Below are 22,483 nucleotides of genomic sequence, written 5' to 3'. Positions count from 1 at the left end.
TAGGACATCCATGCAGTGGCAAAGTCTGTGCTGCGCGTAAAGATTCCCCGCGGGGAGTCTCCTCATCACTGAGCACTGTGACAGCGATGTCAGTGTTCAGTGACAAGTGGACTCCCTGTGGGCATGAAGGAATCCCCTGCCACAGCTGTGGCAGAGGATTGCGATCTTTTCCCATTACTTTCAATGCGGGCCGGCACTGCAGCTGCCCTATTGAAAGCAGTGGGAGGCAGGCAACCCCCACAGTGATTTTCGGGGAAGGGCTTGAAATATAAGCTCTTCCCTGAAAATCATCCTTAGCTGGTGTAAAAAAATATATACATATACAGCACTTTTCGCCGCTGTTGGGGCTTTGGTGCATCTTCTCTCTTCCATGCCGAAGCACTTTCTGATGGCCGAGGATTTAAAGATTGAAAATTGAAAAATTGAAAGCAATGGGCATGGAGCTACGGTCACACGCATTTTTAACATGCGTGGAGTGGTTTTTTTGCGCACATAGGTGCGCAAAAAAGAACGCTCTTATGACTGAGCCATTATTTAGAACAATTCTTGACATCCTCTTCTAACTTTTTTCATTGACAAGTTGTGTCCATTCTTTTGTATGTTTCTCCTTGTCGAGTTTTATAGACCATGCACTGCTCCCTGGAAAAAAGCTATGCAAACAAGTGATGAAATAATCCTCTATAGTACCACCTATTAGGAGGTAGTTAGCCTATTAACTTATAGAGTAGCTACCTACCAATAGGTGGCACTGTGGGGGATTATTCCATCATTCATTTGCATAACTTTTCTCCAACAGTAAAATAGAAAGCACAGAAACGTAGAAACATTAGTTTTTATTGTAGACATATTTGGTTACAAATGAGCGAATGATAATAGGGATTTGCCTTAACATAGAAGATGACACAAATAACTTCAGCAGGGCAGGATAACTCTTGAGATAATTTTTGAGATATCTTCCATTCTGTGAACTATTTGTTGCGACTTGCTCCATGACACTTCACTCTTACTGGATATTTATCTGCACTGACACTTCATCTTTCGGTAGCAGCCGGTACAGAATGCAGAGTACCAGAGACTGAGAAATTTGAATGTATCCGATGTTAATTGAAGCTGGCATGGTTTGCGGGAAAAAATGTGGTACCTGCTAGCAGAGAGCCCAGATACATATACATCCATCTCCAATGTCCCTGCTAGAGGAAAGGACAGTGAACGGGCAGCAGCCTGTTGTGCCTTCCAGCAGCAACATGGAAATCGACTAAAATGTGTTTAATGATCCAGATAACATGGCAGACCAACACCCAAGACAACGTACTGCATATACAACAACATAAGGCAACTCAGAACAACCTAAAAATTATGTGTCCCCTCCACCAAAAAAGTACTTGACCCACTCCACAAAATTAGTGTCCCCCAAAAAGTACATGCCCCCTCGGAAAGTATGTGCCTCTCCTAGAAAGTGTGTGCTCCCCAAACAGAACATGTTAGTCCTCTAAAAATATGTCCTTCCCGGGAAAATAGGCTCCCCAAAAGTTATGTGCCCTCCAAAAAAGTATGGGGAAAAAATGCATCCGATGTAAAGGTTAAAATTGTCCATGGACCAGAGCGAGGTAAATTGCCTCTAGAGTCCGATAAAAACTTTGCAAAACACATTGGGGCTTATTTATGACACCTTTTCCGACAGACTCATGGTGTAAATCTGACCTGAATAACAGCACACTACATTTATGACATAGGCAACTCATTTACTCCCAAAAGAAGAAAAAATTACGAATGGCTCTGACAATATTCTACTTTTTTATGCAGATAGGGCTTATTTAAGAGCTTTTACCGTAGGATTTCCAACTGTAAAAGTTGCCTCGCACTGCACGAAAACTGCATTTTTGTGCGATGCAACACAAAAGAAGGCTCCATAGGGAAACGTCGGCTACAAAACATCACAAATCGTGTCTGTATAGAGCATGCTGCGATTATGTATTCTTGCAATGTAGCAGCCTACAAAACATCGTTCATGTGAAAGAAGCCATTGGAAAGCATGGGCTTCACATGCATGCGATTTGTAGCGCTGTCACATCGTACGAAAATCGCACGATTTTGTCGCCCGTGTGGAAGCAGCCTCATACTTTCTCTAGAGCACTCATTGCGCTCTACATAGCCCTCAAAAAAGAAGGAAAAAACTGTTAAAAACCACTTCTGCCTTCTCCTCCGCGTCTGCGACTGTCACAGGCATCCAAGGACCCAACCTGCACCTGCTAGATTGCAGAAGCTGGAGCTTTAATCCTGCGTTGTATATTTATTATTGGCCGGGATTAAAGCCCAGGACCAAGTGCTCTATATTTACGGCGCTTGGTCCTTAGGCTATTTTCACATGGGCGAGGGCAATATGGGACCGTGAACCACGGCCCTATATCGCCTTCACCATGCATGTGAAAACCCTGCGGATGTGAGGTGTTTTCATGTGACAACAGCCTCACATCCACGGAGATGCAGGGAATCTACAAATATAGATTTGGTATCACCATAATCATACTGACCCACAGAATAAAGTCATGCCATCTTGTCTTTACTGAATCGTAAACCGCATAAAAGTAGCCCCCTCCAAAAAATTGGAATATTGCCTTGTCTGCCATTGCACTGAAAAATGCAATTAATCCCACAGTGAAAATGTTCACATTTTTTGAAAGTGAGGAAGAAAAGCAAACAAAAACTGGCGGCACCAGGAAGGGGTTAATCAATTAAAAAAAATTGTATGTAAATGAAACAACTTTTAAGGTCCATTTAGACACAACGATTATCACTCAAAATTCTCTGGAAAGCTGTCTTTTGAGTGATAATCTCAGCAGGTGGCGCTGATAGTATTCTTTCAGCTGGTTTCCCACTGGCAGGTCTCAGAGGGACACCAGCTGAAAGCTCTGAGAACAATGCAGCTGTTTGCATATACAAAAAAGCTGCATTGTTCTCTGAACTATCCCTCTCCTCTTGCATTAATCCTTTCCAATCCAATTTTGGATTCAGGGTTTCCCAAAACGCTTTCTCTTTTTGCTGTTATACAACGGTGCCATCTGCTGGCTAAAGCCAGTGTGTGTGAGCCAGAGAGGCTCCAACAGCGGAATGGCTGGCAATATATGGTAAAAATACCCTGTCGGACGTTTTCTGACATTGGAGCTGTAGAAGCTTCAATTAGAATGTAGGAAGACGTCAGACTGTGGATTGGAAAGGATGAACTCTTAAGTAGCTAATTAGCTACTTAGAGTTCTGCAAGGATGATTGCTCAAAACTGTCATTCAAACTGTTGTTTGAGTGAATTTTGTGTGATCGTCATTCCGTGTAAATGGGCCTTTATTATTACCTCGTTATTAAAACAACAAGGCTGATCTGATGACATTTTCGTCGGTTTTGTGCACAGTTTTCCCTTACTCCCCATTTTTAAGTGACGCTTGTGATCTCAGATAACTAAGCATCGTGCAGCAGATCTGAGAACCATATTTCACAAGACTCGTTTTCTGAGTCGCCTCGTGTCATTCTGCAAGATTTCACCCAACTTTTATATTACAGGGCAGAACACGTAAATGGACGAGAAATGCATTATTAGCTTCCACCGAGGGTTTAGGTCGTCTTTCTAGCTTCTCGCAGAAAATGCCAGAAAGGCGTTCCATGAAGACAATTAATTCCGGTTCACTTCCTTCATGTTTTATGATGGATTTTAGTATTTAGAAGTGTGGCGATATTTCCTTCTGCAATGATATATCGCCGGAAAATGCAATGTTTTGCTCTGGGTTGACTGGCTGGAAAATTGCGCTGTGTTTTTAGCTGTCTTTTTTCGTGCAAGTTAATATAGTGCTGCAATTAAAGGTTCATGAGCCGGAAGCTTACATTAACCCCTTAGTGACAAGGTCTATTTTGTACCCGAGGACCTGACAATTTTGGAGGGGAATTTTCATCTCCATTTTTCAAAAACCATAACTTTTCTATTTTGCTTTTGCCATGGCTATGACAGCAGCATTTAAGGCCTCCTTCACACGGGCGACAAAGTCACGCGATTTTGTAGCATTGCTACAATGCTACAAATCGCATGTATGTGAAGCCCATGGTTTCCTATGGGTTCCTTCACACATGAGATGTTTTGTAGCATGCTACTAAACCACACACAAACCTTGCAGGTCCGATGATATGTCCGCGACCCGCGAGGTTTTGTAGCCCATGTTTCCCTATGGAGCCTTCTTCTCTGTTGCAAATGAAAACGCGGTTTGCATGCAATGCGATGCAACTTTGACAGTAGCAAATGCTACTGTCAAAGCTACAATCTACGCCCTAACTGCCGGGAAAAAAAACAAAACACACATACATCACCTTAGACGAGCTGTCAGCCTGGCCGTAGCTTCTCCCAAGGTCCCGGCACTGATCTTCTTCTTCTCTTTTTGCTGGGGATTCAGAAATCCCAGCCTCCTGGAAGCGCTGACTGTGATTGGCTGACACCTAGCCAATCACAGGAAGTGCTCGATGAATGGCAGTGACTGAACCAATCACAGCCATTCTTCGAGCACTGGCTGTGATTGGCTAAGTGTCAACCAATCACAGCCAGCGCTTCCAGCAGCTGGGGATTTTTCAATCCCTGGCCAGAAGATGAGGAAGATCAGTGCCGAGACCTTGGGAGAAACTTTGGTAGCGCCCCGGACAGCGTGGAAGAGTTGATGTATACTTTTTTTTTCTCCTTTAGTTATAGCTTATTTTCGAGGTAGGGCTTATGTTTCAAGCCCCCCTGAAAATCCTTGCACGTGATGCTACAAAGTCGCGTGATTTTGTAGTATCACATGCGATTTTGTAGCGCTACAAAATCGCGATATTGCTGTGAGAAAATCGCGGTGTTGCCCGTGTGAAGGAGGCCTAAAGGATACCAGACACGATCAGCATCAAAGCCATGTACGAAGTGGGCTCCCCTATATACAAACTCCGCGCAGCTAGGACAGACATAGACCGGCCTATTTTTTGCCTTAAGGACCAAGTGATATTCATTATCACATTGCAAGAGCCATAACTTTTTGGCACAACCATTTGAGGGCTTGTCTTTTTTGGGGACAAGTTGTATATTTTAATGGCACAACATTGGGGTATACATAATGTGTTGCATAACTTTTACTACATTTTTTTTTTGGGGGGGGGGGTAGGATTGAAAAAACATTCAGAAATTCCGCCATTGTTTAAGGGTTTGTTTTTAACAAAATTCACCATTCGCTAAAAATAATATGATAACTTTCTTACCTGGATCAACACGATTACTGCGATACCAAGTTTATAGAGTTTTTTAAAATTACTGTTGCACAATAAAAACATGTTTTTAAGGAAAAACAATTGAAACATTTCTATTTTTCTTGCATCAGAGTTATGTAAGGTATTGTTTTTTGTGCAAAAAGTTGTAGTTTTTATTAGTACCATTGGTACATGTGACTTTTGGATCGCTTCTTATTACGTTTATTGGGAGGTGAAAAAAAAGAAAGCGCAGTTCTGCCATTACTTTTAACATCATTTTTGCAGTGTTTACCATACAAGATAAATAACAAATTATCATTGTCTAGGTCATTAAGAAGGCGCTAATACTAGAGATGAGCGAACGTACTCGGATAAGCACTACTCGTCCGAGTAATGTGCCTTATCCGAGTATCTCGCCGCTCGTCCTGAAAGGTTCGGGGCGCTCCGCTGCTGATAGGTGAGTCGCAGCGGGGAGCGGGGCAGAGCGGGCGGGAGAGAAGGAGAGAAAGATCTCCCCTCCGTTCCTCCCCGCTCTCCCCTGCAGCTCCCCGCTCCGCAGCGCGTCCCGAATCTTTCAGGACGAGCGGGGAGGTACTCGGATAAAGCACATTACTCGGACGAGTAGTGCTTTACCGAGTACGTTCGCTCATCTCTAGCTAATACCCATTTAATTCTTTTTTTGTATCTTAGTTTTCTTAAAAGAGGTTTTTTTTAACCTGAAGTTTTTTTCTTTGAATTTGAACTTTATTGAACTTTTTGTGAAGCTATTTTTTAATCTCCAAAGGGGACTTGAAGATGGGATAATTCGATTATTAGAATAGGTGGGGCTTAAAAGGCTGAGTTACATGGCCTTTGTCAGGCTTTCAGCTTTGGGGTGCAAACAGAGATGTAAACCTGTAACAGGGCCCCCAACTATAATGCTTTATTCATAGTACTGGGCTCCCTATATGGAGAAGAGAGGCCTTATGGGCCCCCTAAGGCTTCTAGACCCAGGTGCAACCGCATCCCTTGCATCCCCTATAGTTACGCCCCTGCCAAATGAATGACAAAAAGAGCTTCCACCCCCTGTCATCTGCCTACATACTGTTGTTGCTACTGACTGTGGCATGCAAGGGGTTAAACTGCCAGGATCTGAGGTTTCTCTGTTCTTGACTGTTAGGGTTCCTTCACACGGGCTATGAGATTCTCGGCAGCACGTGTCACGGCCACATCATGGAGGAAAATCACAAGGACGAGTGGCAGCCGTGACCAAGTCGCGGCTGCATCTCTCGTTTTGTTGCCTGTTCAGATGGCCGGGGCTACGGCGCATATATGTCGCAGCTCGGAATACACTCGGACGGGGGGAGAGAGTTTAGCTCTGCTAAACTCCCTCCCACATACCTCTCCCTCTTCTCCCCTTGTCGGCTGCAGCCCCTTTACGGGAAGGGGCAGAAGTTTGTGTGCTGATCTCCTGCCTTGCCTCACCCCCCACTCTTTGCCAGAAGCCGGCAAGGGGCGGAGAGAGGGAGGGAAGGGGAGGGAGTCTAATAAAACTGCTGCTAAACTCCCTCCTACCTCCCTTTTCCTGCAGTTCCCATAGGCGTATTTCGGCTAAGGATAGGTCCAAACCTATCTTTTCCAGACAGCGTAAAAGTGGACGGCCAGAATGTGCACTGTGCGCCCTATTTTTTCCAGCTGGTTGATTTTACGACCCCCCCCTCAAAATTGCCCATCTAAACAAATGCATTGGAATCCAATGCTTCAGATGGTCACGATTTTTGGCCTGCATTTTATCGTGGCATAATCGCCGGGATAAAACGCCTGTGTGAATAAAGCCTCAGAGCAGAAGCCTGGCTGTCAGTAGTCAGTAAAGCTACCACTGGAAAAATATGTATGTGCAGGGTTAAAGCCCATTAGTGAGGTCAGTAACAAGGGGTTAATGTAACAATGTAAAGAGTTTTGGGGGTCTCTAAAGCCTCTTTGAGGAAATGAATATGCCACATGTCTTTATTTTACAGCATTCTCCACCCCTCCAATTGTTTTTAGTCCCAGAAAATCCTTTTAATTGTTCTATTTCTTTTTATGAGCAAAGTCTGTTTATTCTAAGTTTATACATCTTTGTCAACGTCTCTTTTGTGCCGATTAACTGTGTTGATTTTTAATGATCGGCTTAATAAAGTTTACCATTGTAGAAAAGCTCCCGTCTCTCAGTCACTGTCAGTCTTTTCCCCTGATTAATATTCATATCCAAGTATAATCGTCTCATTTAAATATGCAAAATGTTGTCAAATTGTTTAACTATAAGATGTGTCCTATGGTCTGTAGTCCCATAGGGATAGAGAAATGTGCCTGGAAGAAAATAGTAGGAGCGCTGCATTGTCTCTGCAGACTGGAGTACTTAATTCATTATTCTCTTAATCAAGGCGGAAAGCTCCTGCCGTTAATTGACATGAGCTGCAGTTATCCTGGGATTTTCTTTTGTTCTTGAGAATTACAAAGAATGGGACTTGACCTAAATAGTTCTCAGAAGATTTATGACATTTCAGAAATTAAACTGAATGTAAAATATACCGTTTGTCACATAGCCGTAGACTATGGCCTACAGACAACATGACTGTTACATCCGTGCAGACAGTGTGAACAGCGAGCTACATGATTGCAATCTAAATAAGGGCTGGATGGAAACTGAAAGGGGAGATGAGGAATGAAGGCAAGGATATAGGCTCACACAAATGAAAACTGTACACACCAAAAGATTGGTCACAGCTCTCCTGCCCCTGAGCCAATCAGAGGCAGCCCTCACTCACCCATTCATGAATTCATGAATGGGTGTGAGTGAGGGCTGGCCTCTGATTGGTCAGGCTGTGACCAATCAGAGGCATCTTATTCAGCAGGCGGGGATTTTAAATCCCCGGCTGCTGAATACTACTCACAGCTGTTCAGAGCAGTTCAGGAGAACTGCAGCCTGCCGCGCTGAACTCCGTCTGCCGGCACCAGGTGAGTATATATATTTTTTATTTTTACACATTTCTGGATGAATTGCAGGGAAGGGCTTATATATTTAACCCTTTCCCGACAATTCATCCCGCGATCGCCGGCAGCCCATTGCTTTCAATGGAGTCGGCTGTATTGACGGCTCCATTGAATTCAATGGGCTAACATCGCTCTGCCGGGACCAGGTAAGTATATATATATATTTTTTATTTTTACACATTTCTGGATGAATTGCAGGGAAGGGCTTATATATTTAACCCCTTTCCGACAATTCATCCCGCGATCGCCGGCAGCCCATTGCTTTCAATGGAGTCGGCTGTATTAACGGCTCCATTGAATTCAATGGGCTAACATCGTTCTTCTCTGCCACAGCTGTTACAGCTGTGGCAGAGGAGAACGATCGTTATGCTGACAGTGGGGGGGGGGGTCTCACTCTTGCCGCTATTGTGGCTTAATAGTGGGACCTGGGAACTTGAGATACAGCCCAAAATGTAGCTCCTCGCCTGCCCTATTCGTTTCTGTGTCGTTTCCATCACTTTCTTGTGTTTTGCAGATTTTCACAAATGAAAACCTTAGCGAGCATCGGCGATATACAAAAATGCTCGAGTCACCCATTGACTTCAATGGGGTTCGTTACTCAAAACGAACTCTCGAGCATCACTGAAAGTTCGACTCGAGTAACGAGCACCCGAGCATTTTGGTGCTCGCTCATCTCTAGTCCCTACACTAACAAGACAACAGAAACAAAGGAGAGGGGGACCAAGTGGGGTGATCGGCCCAACAGGGACTGTCCTACGCTGGAACCTAGGGGCCAGCTGTCTTGCCCTAGATGGTAATAAGCAGGGACACCAGACAAGGGTAATTCAACATAGACACTGAACAGGACCATTCGCAGCTAGTGTAGTCAACACCTGCAGACATACACAGAACACAACCTTGTTAGCCAACCAAGTGAGTGCAACATAGAGTGAACAAGACATTGTTCACACTTAGTGCAGTCCACACCTTCAGACATGCAGTGGACAAGTCATTGTTTACACCTAAAGTCTGCTCACCTCGAAGACAGAAGGAAAACCCACTCAGAGCTTCATGCATGTATAGGTAAAACAGGAGCTAGATCAAGTGCCCCCACTCTGAGAAAGGGGAAAGAGCATCAGAACTAAATGGACATAAAGGGAACAGTGTCAGATATCACCCATCTGACAGTGTGCAGGACATCAAATGTCTATAGGCTGCGCCTGATAAAGGGGAAGGAGGAGGGGCCCATAGAACAAGCAGACACGGAAATCAGGTGTCCAGACCATCTTCAGGGAAGGTAGGGAAACAACTCAAACTAGCAGCATTTATGACACCAATCACCAAGTACTGAGTGGGAATGAAACACTAGGCAACCGCCCAATTTTTTTTTTTTGTGTCCTGGAAATCAGTGGTATTTTCATATTATTTGGATAACAAACAAATGGTTATTAACAGTTATTGAGCCAAAACGTTGATTTTCACATTGTTGACTAAGATGATATGTACAGTGCAAAGGTGGCAACCAACCCTAGCTGAGATAGCTAAGGCTACAGTCTAGTTAGGCCTCCTGCACAAGGGCAAATTTGTATTTCTAAATCCGGAACGGGATTCTGCCTCCGGATTCTGCAGCAAATCGAACCCATAGCATGCAATGACAATACTTGATTTCCTGCCCATGAGTGGAAATAGATTGTGATTTTCCAATTGCGGGGAAGAAATCGCAGTATGCTGCGATTTTGTGTAGGCTACGCACAGCCGGCTTCCATTGAAGTCAATAGAAGCCGTCCGTTCCGCGGCCATTCGGCAGAATCGTTGCGGCAGCCATATAATTGCCATAGCGATGGCACGGCATCCTCCGTACTGCCCATGTGTCCTGGTGCGTCAGCCGGCACATCAGCAGCAAAGGAGAAGATAGTGGAGAGGTACACTGGGGTCACTGGCCGGGGATAGGGTTGAACTCCGCTGCGGGAATGTCTTAATGCAAAAAGACTTTCATCACACTGGCTATAAAATACAGATTGCCCAGAAAACTGAATAAATCCTGCCAGGATATGTGCAGCATTGCCACCCACACAGTTACCAGGAGCCGAAACAAGCAGTATAATAACCACACTCTTTCTATATTTTAATGGGTGTTTTCTCAAACAGAATTTGCTTATTTTCCAAAAATAATGTGACATAGTCAGCGACCAGGTCAGGCAGTTTCAGGTTCTTACGTCTCTGGTGATTACCGCTCCTGCTGATGTATTATTGACTATTGTTATTACGCAGCCAATGCTAAGAATGAATAATTCTAGTAGTGCGGGGATAGAGTGTTACAAGCTGCACGTGTTTCTGATGCTGCTGCTGCTTTATGTTACTTTTATGCCTGAATGTATACTTTTTAACGTACTGCTTCTGTTGCACCTTGAGTATACGTTTATACATGTAAATTAGACATACAATTAGGCCAGCATCACACAGGCATATCCGTATTTGTGCACACCTCAGTGACACTTTTTTGTGCATTGAACGAGGATTTGTGCGCACGTATCAGCATTTTAAACAATACTTTTTTCCACCGCCGGGCATGTTCATTTGCGCACAGCAAATAAAGATGCACTGATTTAAAAACTAATTTGTCTAATGTTCTTTTTCAATCAGAATTATGCAGCGTGTTACGTATCTCCTTACACATTGAATGCTCATTTTTTCACCCCACCCATTGAATTCTATTGGGACCTTTGGTGTACAAATGCGTGAAAAAGTAAAGCATGCTACATTATTTTTTCCGCAATCGAAATACATGCACAAAATACGGAAATGTGAATGAACCCATGGAAATCAATGGGTTCTGTGTTTTGTGTATTAAGCAGGCATATTTTGCGCACACAAATATGTCCGTGTGAAACCGGCCATATCCTTCTATATAACTCCAAGGCGTATTGGCAATTACTCACTTCTGAAAAATATGTGCCGACCAAGAAGTATGTGATCATCTCTGAAAAGTATGTGCACCACTCCTCAAAAAGGTATATGCAAGTATTTGTGGGCCCACTGAAGTACGCTTTGATGGTCTAAAAGTTCAATTTGACCACGTACAAGAGCCAGGCAAATTACTTTCCAAGTCTGATTAAATTTTTACAAAGAACATTCGGGCGGATTTGCATAGACCAGCGTTTCTTTTTCACATGTGCTGCTTAGCTCATTGTGGGACGTATCGGGAAATTAGGTCAAAGATGTATGAAGAGGACAGGTTGTATATAGGAGATTACATGTAGAGAGGTATCAGGATAATAGGTCAGAGCTGTATGGGGGACAGGTTATATATAGATTACATGTGGGGAGGTATCAGGATATTAGGTTAGAGATGTATGGAGGGGACAGGTTGTGCAGTGGCGGGCGAGATGCGCTAAAGGGGGTAAGACCATGGGGATTGCAAGATGGATGTCACGGGTGGCTCTGTAATCTCTCCCGACATTGGCAGCAAAGGTGTCCCACTCGGTTGCAGCACAGTGACACAAGGTAGTCAATAGTGGGAAAAAAATTGACACGAGTCCTGGTACTGTTTTGTTAGCAAACTGGAAGTGCACAGTTTACTTCAGTATTTGAAAAGAGTTGAAATACAGTACAGTTCACAATCACAGTCTTGCAAGCTGATAGCAGATCAAACAGTTATGAAATATAGTTGAATCACTGGTAAAACACAATTATCCTCTTCAGCACTCTCACTCTCTATTTGGAACTTGAGAAAATTACTCAGTATGACTTCCCACAGGCTTAGTTATCTGTTGGGCTACTGAAAGTGGATTATGCAAGTGTTGGAGCTTCTAGATGAGATGGCCGCTTTACTACTTCTGGCTTTCAATTCACCAGGTTTATGTAATTCCTTGTTCAGTGGAATGGCTGTAACCTCACTCCTCCACACTGCTGGTAACAACTGGGAGCTGGTAAATCCTGGCTTCCATGAAGATGAATGTTTGATTCTGCTGCTCGCTCTGCAGACCTCCTCCCCACATGTCCTCGTAAAACACCTTCCTACAAGTATATAGCAAAGTCTGACAGGACAATGATAGTGTAGCTATTCTGGAGGACTCTCTGGGCCACTACAGTTTTCCCCAACTTAAAAACACACTGTTACGGTATACTACTCTTGATACGCCAGCCCGGGTGCCCTAGATCTCACCCACAACCCCTGTCCCTGCCTGCTTACCTCCATTTATGGCTAACCCCAGGCGGGCAACTGGGCGGCGGTCCCTACTCTCACTAGCAGACTAGCTAGCATACTGAGGAAAACCAATAACTGGTAGTGATTGCAAGTCTCTGCCTGATCTTTAAACAAAAGCCTCCATCCAGGGGCAGAGAGAGGGAGACAGCCAACTCCCAACAGAACATAATAAAGTGGAGCTCGTGCACGGCAGCTGCACTCACAGGTGCGCACGCGCACGGTGCAGCGCGCCACCAGCACCACAACGCTCATGCCGGCCAGGCACCTCCGCCCCGGCAACCGGACAACAAGCCGGGGGGACGCGCCCTGACCTCGGGACCCCGCACACTACCGCCCCAGGAGGACCAGCAACCGCTGTATGGTAACACACAGCCGCCCTCAGCTGTACTGAGCTGTGAGGGTCAGAAGGCTGTAACTACTGAATATATGTGTCAGCACATACATTTTTTGAGTTTTGAGTACTTGCAGGTATTTTATGTAAGTTGCATGGGGCTAAAGCAGAACCTTAGATCCCAGCTGAAAATAGAAACATGCAATAAAGACAGTAGCTTCCTTGGCATACCTTTACTGGTGGCCTCCTTGCCACAAGGGGTAGGCATGAGTCCAGAAGATGAGCAGGAAAACACAAAGTACTGAATGTAGTAGTGTGGCGCACCAAGTCTAGCGTCTCTGTAACAACAGGGCAAAGGTGAACATATAAACAGTAGAAACAACACAATAACTCGTAGGATCATCAAGTAGTCTCTTGAGGCACTTATACTCAAACATTGCATAACTTTTAGAACACACTGGGAGGTCTCTCAGGGTACAAATCTTGGTTACTGGAAATGTTGCAATAAATGAAACACATTCGGTAGAATCCATAGGATTTAGATGTTCTTTGTAGCGCAAAGTTAATCTTGTAGACATAAGGGTAATTGTCCACAGGTAGATCTGGTGAACCTTCATAGAACTGGGATTCCAGATGATCTTCTTCTTGAGATTGATGGCGTTGGTGCAAATGGCACTTGTGATGAAGATGAAGAACTTGGAATTTTCTTCGGGATGCTGGTGAAGACGATGATGGAGAAATGGAATGGGTTGGTGATAATACTGGTGATCATATATTTGTTGGGGTTTGGGATCCACTTGACGTTAGTGGTACAGGTGCTGGTGTTTGGTATAACAGTCGGGTAAAAGGATTTTGGTACCACATTATTTGGCTTTCCCAATCATAAGGGTTAGGACATTCAACACTTTGGCTTCTATCTATCTCAGTCTTTGAGTCTCTTTCAATATCTTCTGTTCCTGAGTCTGTTGATACAGATGAAGGTGGGGCCACACAAATTTTTAAGCGATTTCTATGTACAATTTGAACTTTTCCACTTGGATGAGCTATACGATATAGTCTTTTTTCAGCTGAGATGATAGGGTTGTAACTCCCATCCAAGGTCTAATTTTCCTGAACAGTGTTCCTTCTTCAACCAAACTTGGTCTCCTACTAGAGATGAGCGAACGTACTCAGATAAGCACTACTCGTCCGAGTAATGTGCTTTATCCGAGTATCGCTGTACTCGTCTTGAAAGATTCAGGGAGCGCCGCGGAGCGGGGAGCTGCAGGGGAGAGCCGGGAGGAACGGAGGGGAGATCTTTCTCTCCTTCTCTCCCGCCCGCTCTCCCCTGCTCCCCGCCGCAACTCACCTGTCAGCAGCGGCGCTCCCCGAATCTTTCAAGACGAGCACAGCGATACTCGGATAAAGCACATTACTCGGACGAGTAGTGCTTATCCGAGTACGTTCGCTTATCTCTATCTCCTACTTGAAATTCAGTAGCATGGGCATTCTTATTAAAGTCTCTGTACTGTTTCTTTTTAACTTCTAATAAATGGGTGTCTACAATTTCTTGAGCTTTCTTGAGGCGATACTGGTGATCTTGCACCCATTCTGTCTTTAGGTAGCGAATTATGGTTGACTGAGACATATACTCCAAGTTTGAGGTCAAATGTAGTTTTCCTTGGCGTTCAAACATTAGGTAATGTAGGACAATGAGGTGTATTATTGTATGTGTAGACTAATTCAGGCAACAAGGTGGGACCTTTGTTTCTGTGGGATAGTCCTCAACTGTTCAAGGATGTTTGATTTGCTTTCTCACATAAGCCATTTCCTTGGGGATAATTTGTTGTGTTTGTCAATTGTTTACAGTCGTAGACATCACATAATTCCTGGAAAAGTTGTGACTCAAAGGTGAGAACTCTGTGAGATAGTATTTGGTCTGGACATCCATAACTTCGAACAAAATGCTTCCACACAACTGCATCTGTCGTTTTGGCAATCAAGTCTTTAACTGGCACGACTATGGTGAATTTGGTGTAATGGTCAATGAGAGTGAGTACATAACTGAACCCGGACTTCCTAGTTTCGATTTTGAGGTGATCAATGGTTTAGCGTTCAAGGGGTTTGAGGGAAACAATAGGGTGTAAAGCGGCTTTTTGATCATTTTTAGTCCTCCTGCGGGTCTCACAAACAGTACATTCTTGACAACACTTCTCATTGTCGTTGCACATTCCAATCCAATTGAATCTTTAGTGTATGATGGCTTCAGTCTTATGAACTACAAAGTAACCTGATTGATCGTGATAGGCTGGAAGCACTTGACCTGCATCTCTACGAGGGATCAGAATTTGGTGAACTCTATTGTCGGAGGCGGGATCAGTAGAACTTCGAAATATCAAATTCTGTTTGAGGAAAAGTCTCTTTCTCTGTTTCCATAACCTTTGTAACTTTGGATCAGTAGAACTGCGCAAAAATGTCTCCTGATAATAAATGTTCCTGTAATTCACCAACAATTCTGCTATACTGTTGGAGTTTGAACCATCATTGCAGAGAATCTATAGATTAAAGTGAGGAATTAAAACAATTTTTGGTCAGGTAGCAGTTCTGTTGGGTTTGATGAGCCGTGAAATTGGGTATCTCATTGTCTTCCCATTGATCCGTTTCTAGGGAATAGTTTATTGTTTCAGGTGATCGAGAGAGAGTGTCAGCATTTGTTTTGCCTGCTCAGTACTTCACGTTGAAATTAAAGTTCGCGAGTGTTGAACGCTATTTTTGTTGTAGGGCTCCTGGTTTAACGGAGTCGAGGTGTGCGACTGGGGTGCTGTCTGTATACACGGTGAATGTAGTAGCAGCTAAATAGTCCTTGAATCTCTCTGTTACTGCCCATACTAGTGCAAGCAATTCTAGTTTAAAAGAACTGTAATTCTGGTCGTTCCTCTCTGAGCATCACAATGAGCGACTTGCATACGCAACTACTCTCTCTTTACCTTCCTGTACTTGGCTGAGCACTGCGCCTAATCCCTTGAAACTAGTGTCAGTATAGAGATTAAATGGAAGGGTGTAGTCTAGATATGCAAGAATAGGGGGAGTGGTTAGTTTTTCTTTCAGGGTTTGAAATGCTTGTTCCTCTCTATCTCCCAATTTATAGACATGGGTCTCCTGTGGACTTCTTTAAAGTGCCCTCTTAGGACATCTTGTAAAGAAGCAGCTATTTGGGCAAATTTTGAAATAAATTTGTGGTAATACCCCGCAAAACCTAGGAAACTTTTGACGTCTTTGAGGGTTTTTGGCATAGGCTAGTTTCGGAGGGTGTCAGCTTTGTTGGGGTCTGGATACACTCCCTCAGCACTGACAATGTGCCCAAGATAGCATACCTTGGTCTGAAGTAGATGGCACTTAGAAGGTTTAATTTTTAGACCATGGTCAACAAGGATTTGGAACACTTCTCCGAGGTGTTGAAGGTGTTCTCCTTAATTCTTAAAGCACACTATGACGTTGTCAAGGTATAGGAAAACTAATTTGAAGTTCTTGTGGCCTAAGCACCTTTCCATTAGTCGTTGGAAGGTTCCAGGGGCATTACAAAGACCGAAGGGCATACAGTTAAACTCGAACAGCGCCATGGGGGGCGGTGAAAGCAGTCTTTTCTCTGTCTTGCTCATTCATAGGTACCTGCCAGTAGCAGGTATCTAGAATAGAAAGCAGTGCCTAAGGCCGTTAAAGATTCCTCAATAGATGGCAGTGGGTAGGCATCTTTATGGGTCACATTATTTAGTTTGCGGAAATCCACACAGAAGCGGATGCCTCCATCTTTCTTTTTTAATAGCACGAGCAGCCCAGGGACTATAGCTGTCTCTAATGACCTGACTATCCTACATCTCTTGAATCATCTTTTTTACTTGCTGATAAGATGAAGGGGGAATATCTCTCCTTTATGGGAGCATGGCCATTAGTTGGGATGGAAAGGGGTATACCTTTTACTTTCCCAAAGTCCATACTGTGCTGACTAGAGGCCGCTTGTTTCTCCAAGGCTACGTCTCTGACCCCTTAAATGTCACCCGAAGAGATCTGATCATCCCACATGTGGAGTTCCTATAACCAGGGAGGTAGATTACTGACCTCTGGTTGGATAGACTGGGCCCCCCTGCTGAATGTGGTCTGCCTCTAGTACGTCATCAGGCAAAAGCAAGGACACCTGAGCCACGGCTGTGTACTTTTTAAACGGGATGGGGATGTTGCCAATAATGATCAGAAGGATCTGGACTCTCCCGTCTTTAACAGTGACCAGACTACAGGCAGCTAATAGGAATGGGTGACCATAAATCGGTATAGGCTCCACCAATGCCTCTTACTCGCGGCTATAGACACAAGGCCGAGTTTGGCACCACAAAATAAACTCAAACTCCGGTCAGACCAGTCTGACGTCTTTTACATGGCCTCTACCAACATGGCCCTACGAGTTGGTGAACTTTGGAGGGACAGGTTGCATATAGATAACATGTGGGGAAGGATCAGGATATTAGGTCAGAGATGTATGGAAAGACAGGTTACATATAAATTACATGTGGGGAAGGATCAGGATATTAGGTCAGAGATGTATGGAGAGGACAGGTTGTATATAGGAGATAACATGTGGGGAGATATCGGGATATTAGGTCAGAGATGTATGGAGGGACAAGTTGTATATAGATTACGTGTGGGGAGGTATTAGGATATTAGGTCAGAGATGTATGGAGGGGACAGGTAGTATATAGGAGATTACATGTGGGGAGGTATCGGGATATTAGGTCAGAGATGTATGGAGGGACAGGTTGTATATAGATTACATGTGGGGAGGTATCAGGATATTAGGTCAGAGATGTATGGAGGGACAGGTTGTATATAGATTACATGTGGGGAGGTATCAGGATATTAGGTCAGAGATGTATGGGGGGACAGTATGTATATAGATTACATGTGGGGAGGTATCAGGATATTAGGTCAGAGATGTATGGGGGGACAGGCTGTATATAAATTACATGTGGGAGATATCAGGATATTAGGTCTGAGATGTATGGGGGTACAGGATGTATAAACATTACATGTGGGGGTATCAGGATATTAGGTCAGAGATGTATGGAGGGACAGTTTATATAAAGATTACATGTGGGAGGTATCAGGATATTAGGTCAGAGATGTATGGAGGGGACAGGTTGTATATAGATTACATGTAGGGGGTATCAGGATATTAGGTCAGACATGTATGGAGGAACAGGTTGTATATAGGAGATGACATGTGGGAGATATCAGAATATAAGGCCTGAGATGTATGGGGGGACAGGTTGTATATACATTACATCTGGGGGGTATCAGGATATTTAGTCAGAGATGTATGGAGGGACAGTTTATATAAAGATTACACCTGGGGAGGTATCAGGATATTAGGTCAGAGATGTATGGAGGGACAGGCTGTATATAGATTACGTGTGGGGGTATCAGGATATTAGGTCAGAGATGTATGGAGGGACAGGCTGTATATAGATTAGGTGTGGGGGTATCAGGATATTAGGTCAGAGATGTATGGGGGGACAGGTTGTATATACATTACGTGTGGGGGGTATCAGGATATTAGGTCAGAGATGTATGGGGGGACAGGTTGTATATACATTACGTGTGGGGGGTATCAGGATATTAGGTCAGAGATGTATGGAGGGACAGGCTGTATAAAGATTACATGTGGGGAGGTATCAGGATATTAGGTCAGAGATGTATGGGGGGACAGGCTGTATATAAATTACATGTGGGAGATATCAGGATATTAGGTCTGAGATGTATGGGGGAACAGGATGTATATACATTACATGTGGGGGTATCAGGATATTAGGTCAGAGATGTATGGAGGGACAGTTTATATAAAGATTACATGTGGGAGGTATCAGGATATTAAGTCAGAGATATATGGAGGGGACAGGTTGTATATAGATTACATGTAGGGGGTATCAGGATATTAGGTCAGAGATGTATGGAGGAACAGGTTGTATATAGGAGATGACATGTGGGAGATATCAGAATATTAGGACTGAGATGTATGGGGGGACAGGTTGTATATACATTACATCTGGGGGGTATCAGGATATTTAGTCTGAGATGTATGGAGGGACAGTTTGTATAAAGATTACATCTGGGGAGGTATCAGGATATTAGGTCAGAGATGTATGGAGGGACAGGCTGTATAAAGATTACATGTGGGGAGGTATTGGGATATTAGGTCAGAGATGTATGGAGGGGGCAGGTTGTATATAGGAGATTACATGTGGGGAGGTATTGGGATATTAGGTCAGAGATGTATGGGGGAACAGGTTGCATATAGATCACATCTGGGGAGGTATCAGGATATTAGGTCAGAGATGTATGGAGGGGACAGGTAGTATATAGGAGAATACATGTGGGGAGGTGTCGGGATATTAGGTCAGAGATGTATGGAGGGACAGGTTGTATATAGATTACATGTGGGAGGTATCAGAATATTAGGTCAGAGATGTATGGGGGGACAGGTTGTATATAGATTACATGTGGGGAGGTATCGCGATATTAGTTCAGAGATGTATGGAGGGACAGGTTGTATATAGATTTCATGTGGGGAGGTATCAGGATATTAGGTCAGAGGTGTATGGGGGACAGGTTGTATATAGATTACATGTAGAGGTATCAGGATATTAGGTCAGAGATGTATGGAGGGACAGGTTGTATATAGATTACAAGTGGGGGGGGGGTATCAGGATATTAGGTCTGAGATGTATGGGGGGACAGTATGTATATACATTACATGTAGAGGTATCAGGATATTAGGTCAGAGATGTATGGAGGGACAGGTTGTATATAGATTAAATGTGGGAGGTATCAGGATATTAGGTCAGACATGTATGGAGGGACAGGTTGTATATAGATTACGTTTGGGGAGGTATTAGGATATTAGGTCAGAGATGTATGGAGGGGACAGGTTGTATATAGATTACATGTGGGGAAGTATCGGGATATTAGTTCAGAGATGTATGGAGGGACAGGTTGTATATAGATTACATGTGGGGAGGTATCAGGATATTAGGTCAGAGATGTATGGGGGGACAGGTTGTATATAGATTACATGTAGAGGTATCAGGATATTGGGTCAGAGATGTATGGAGGGACAGGTTGTATATAGATTACATGTGGGGGGGTATCAGGATATTAGGTCTGAGATGTATGGGGGGACAGTATGTATATAGATTACATGTAGAGGTATCAGGATATTAGGTCAGAGATGTATGGAGGGACAGGTTGTGTATAGATTACATGTAGGGGGTATCAGGATATTAGGTCAGAGATGTATGGAGGAACAGGTTGTATATAGGAGATGACATGTGGGAGATATCAGAATATAAGGCCTGAGATGTATGGGGGGACAGGTTGTATATACATTACATCTGGGGGGTATCAGGATATTTAGTCAGAGATGTATGGAGGGACAGTTTGTATAAAGATTACATCTGGGGAGGTATCAGGATATTAGGTCAGAGATGTATGGAGGGACAGGCTGTATAAAGATTACATGTGGGGAGGTATTGGGATATTAGGTCAGAGATGTATGAAGGGGACAGGTTGTATATACGAGTTTACATGTGGCAGGTATCGGTATATTAGGGCAGAGCTGTATGGGGGACAGGTTATATATAGATTACATGTGGGGGTGTCAGGATATTAGGTCAGAGATGTATGGAGGGACAGGTTGTATATAAATTACATGTGGGGGGTATCAGGATATTAGGTCAGAGATGTATGGGGGGACAGGTTGTATATAGATTACATGTGGGGAGGTATGAGGATATTAGGTCAGAGATGTATGGGGGGACAGGCTGTATATAAATTAAATGTTGGGGTATCGGGATATTAGGTCAGAGATGTATGGAGGGGACAGGTTTAATATAGGAGATTACATGTTGGGAGGCATTGTGATATTAGATCATAGATCTAATATCACAGTATCATAGACGGGTTGTGGACAGCCTTGCATTCATTGATTATGTCTTGAATTGGATTCTTTGCACAACGGGATAGACAACCAGCAAAGTTATTAGCAGAGGGGTCATAAGATGAGGTTGGGTTTGAGTGTTGCAAGAGTGTTAGATGGAAGGCGGTAGGCCTCCCTCACACAGGGCGTTTGCAAAACGCTGCCTTTTCAGCTGTGTTTTCAGCCCAGCTGAAAACGCTGCCCATTCATTTCAATGGGAGACTCAGCTGAAAATGGCCAAAGATAGAATATGCAGCGCTTTCAAACCCAGTGTTTTTTAAAGCAGCGTTTTCAGCCCTGTGTGAGCAGCCCCATTGAAATGAATGGGAGCCTTGTACAGCATTTAGAACAGGGCTGTAAACGCTGCTGAAAGCGCCCTGTGTGAGGGAGGCCTTAGAGGATAATGTTGCCGTAGTCTACGTGGCAGATAATGAGGGCATACACTACCATTTTTGTTGGCATGAAATTGAGGAAAGTTGATATGTGGGAAATGTTTATGAATTAGAGCTGGCAAGAGGTAATAAGGGCTTTCATGTGCTCTTTGAAAGTAAGGGCACGACGGAGCATGGATGAATTCCCTTTTCTCCAACTGACAAAATGTTGTCTGCCTCCATCCACCACTAGGGGGTGAATAGAGAGTGAAATGGTGTTAACATGAAGACACTCACTTTAAGGCTTTTACAAGTGCCTATTGGGTTATTAAAACTTAACAAATTAACTTTATTTTCATAGTAACACAATTATAATACGCTCTATGGATTAAGGGTTGTTTTTAAATGTACCCTGGGATATTGGTTCTATTATCAGCATAAACCATACACCGAGATAAAAGCAGAACATCAAGGCTTTGGCTTTAAGAAACAAAATTAAGGGGATAAAACAAATGCTCTTATGTTTTTGGATTTTTCTGCACCCCGCTGTCTCCCTAGATCTCAGCTGGACTCCAAAAGTTTGCTTATTAAAGAACTCGTCTTTGTCACCCCTAGATTCATTGTGTTCCACTTCAGACAAAGAACATCCTCCACATAAGAGTAATCTCTTTGCTGCTGTAATTTATTTTTAATAAAATGACAAGAAAGAAGCAGCGTCAACGGCGTCGGCGTCGAGTGCCATTTGTCTACCAGGAGGCACACATCAAATATAGATTCTGTACATTTCCACTGAGAACTGTATGAAAAATGCAAAGCTGCAGGAAACACAAAGTGGAAGCCGGTAATGTAAAATATTTCATTTTATTACAAGATTTTGGAAGTTTGGAGCTCATTGTTAATATCCGCTCACCTGTACCTGCTGTCTGTTTGGGGACCGAGGTGCTCAGCGATGATCATTTATTCATCAGTTTGTATTTGTGTCTTATTTTTATTTGCTTTTCAGTGAAATTCTACCATTTAAAGGGGTATTCCCTTTCTTCCAACATTATGGCATTTCACTAGGATATTACGATCAGTCTGACGTCTGCACAGATGTTCCTTTGGCTCACTTCCTGCAGAGGGTGCAGGAGTGCCCCTTTCTGATGCCTACGGCAGAGAGTAAAATGCCGCCTGTCCTTGCAAGAAAAAAGTAATAGTAATCCCCCATTGCGGTCTGAATAGTAATAGTTACCTTCATAGTGGCTCTACTAGTAATAGTGTCCCCCTTAGTGGTCTTAGTATTAACCCTTTCCAATCCAGTTTGTATCCTGGTTTTCCTAGGGGGCTTATTCCTTTTC

The sequence above is a fragment of the Eleutherodactylus coqui genome, chromosome 12 (genome assembly GCF_035609145.1).
Source record: "Eleutherodactylus coqui strain aEleCoq1 chromosome 12, aEleCoq1.hap1, whole genome shotgun sequence".
In the NCBI taxonomy this organism is placed as follows: Eukaryota; Metazoa; Chordata; class Amphibia; order Anura; family Eleutherodactylidae; genus Eleutherodactylus; species Eleutherodactylus coqui.
Note: the sequence above shows the minus strand (reverse complement) of the source record.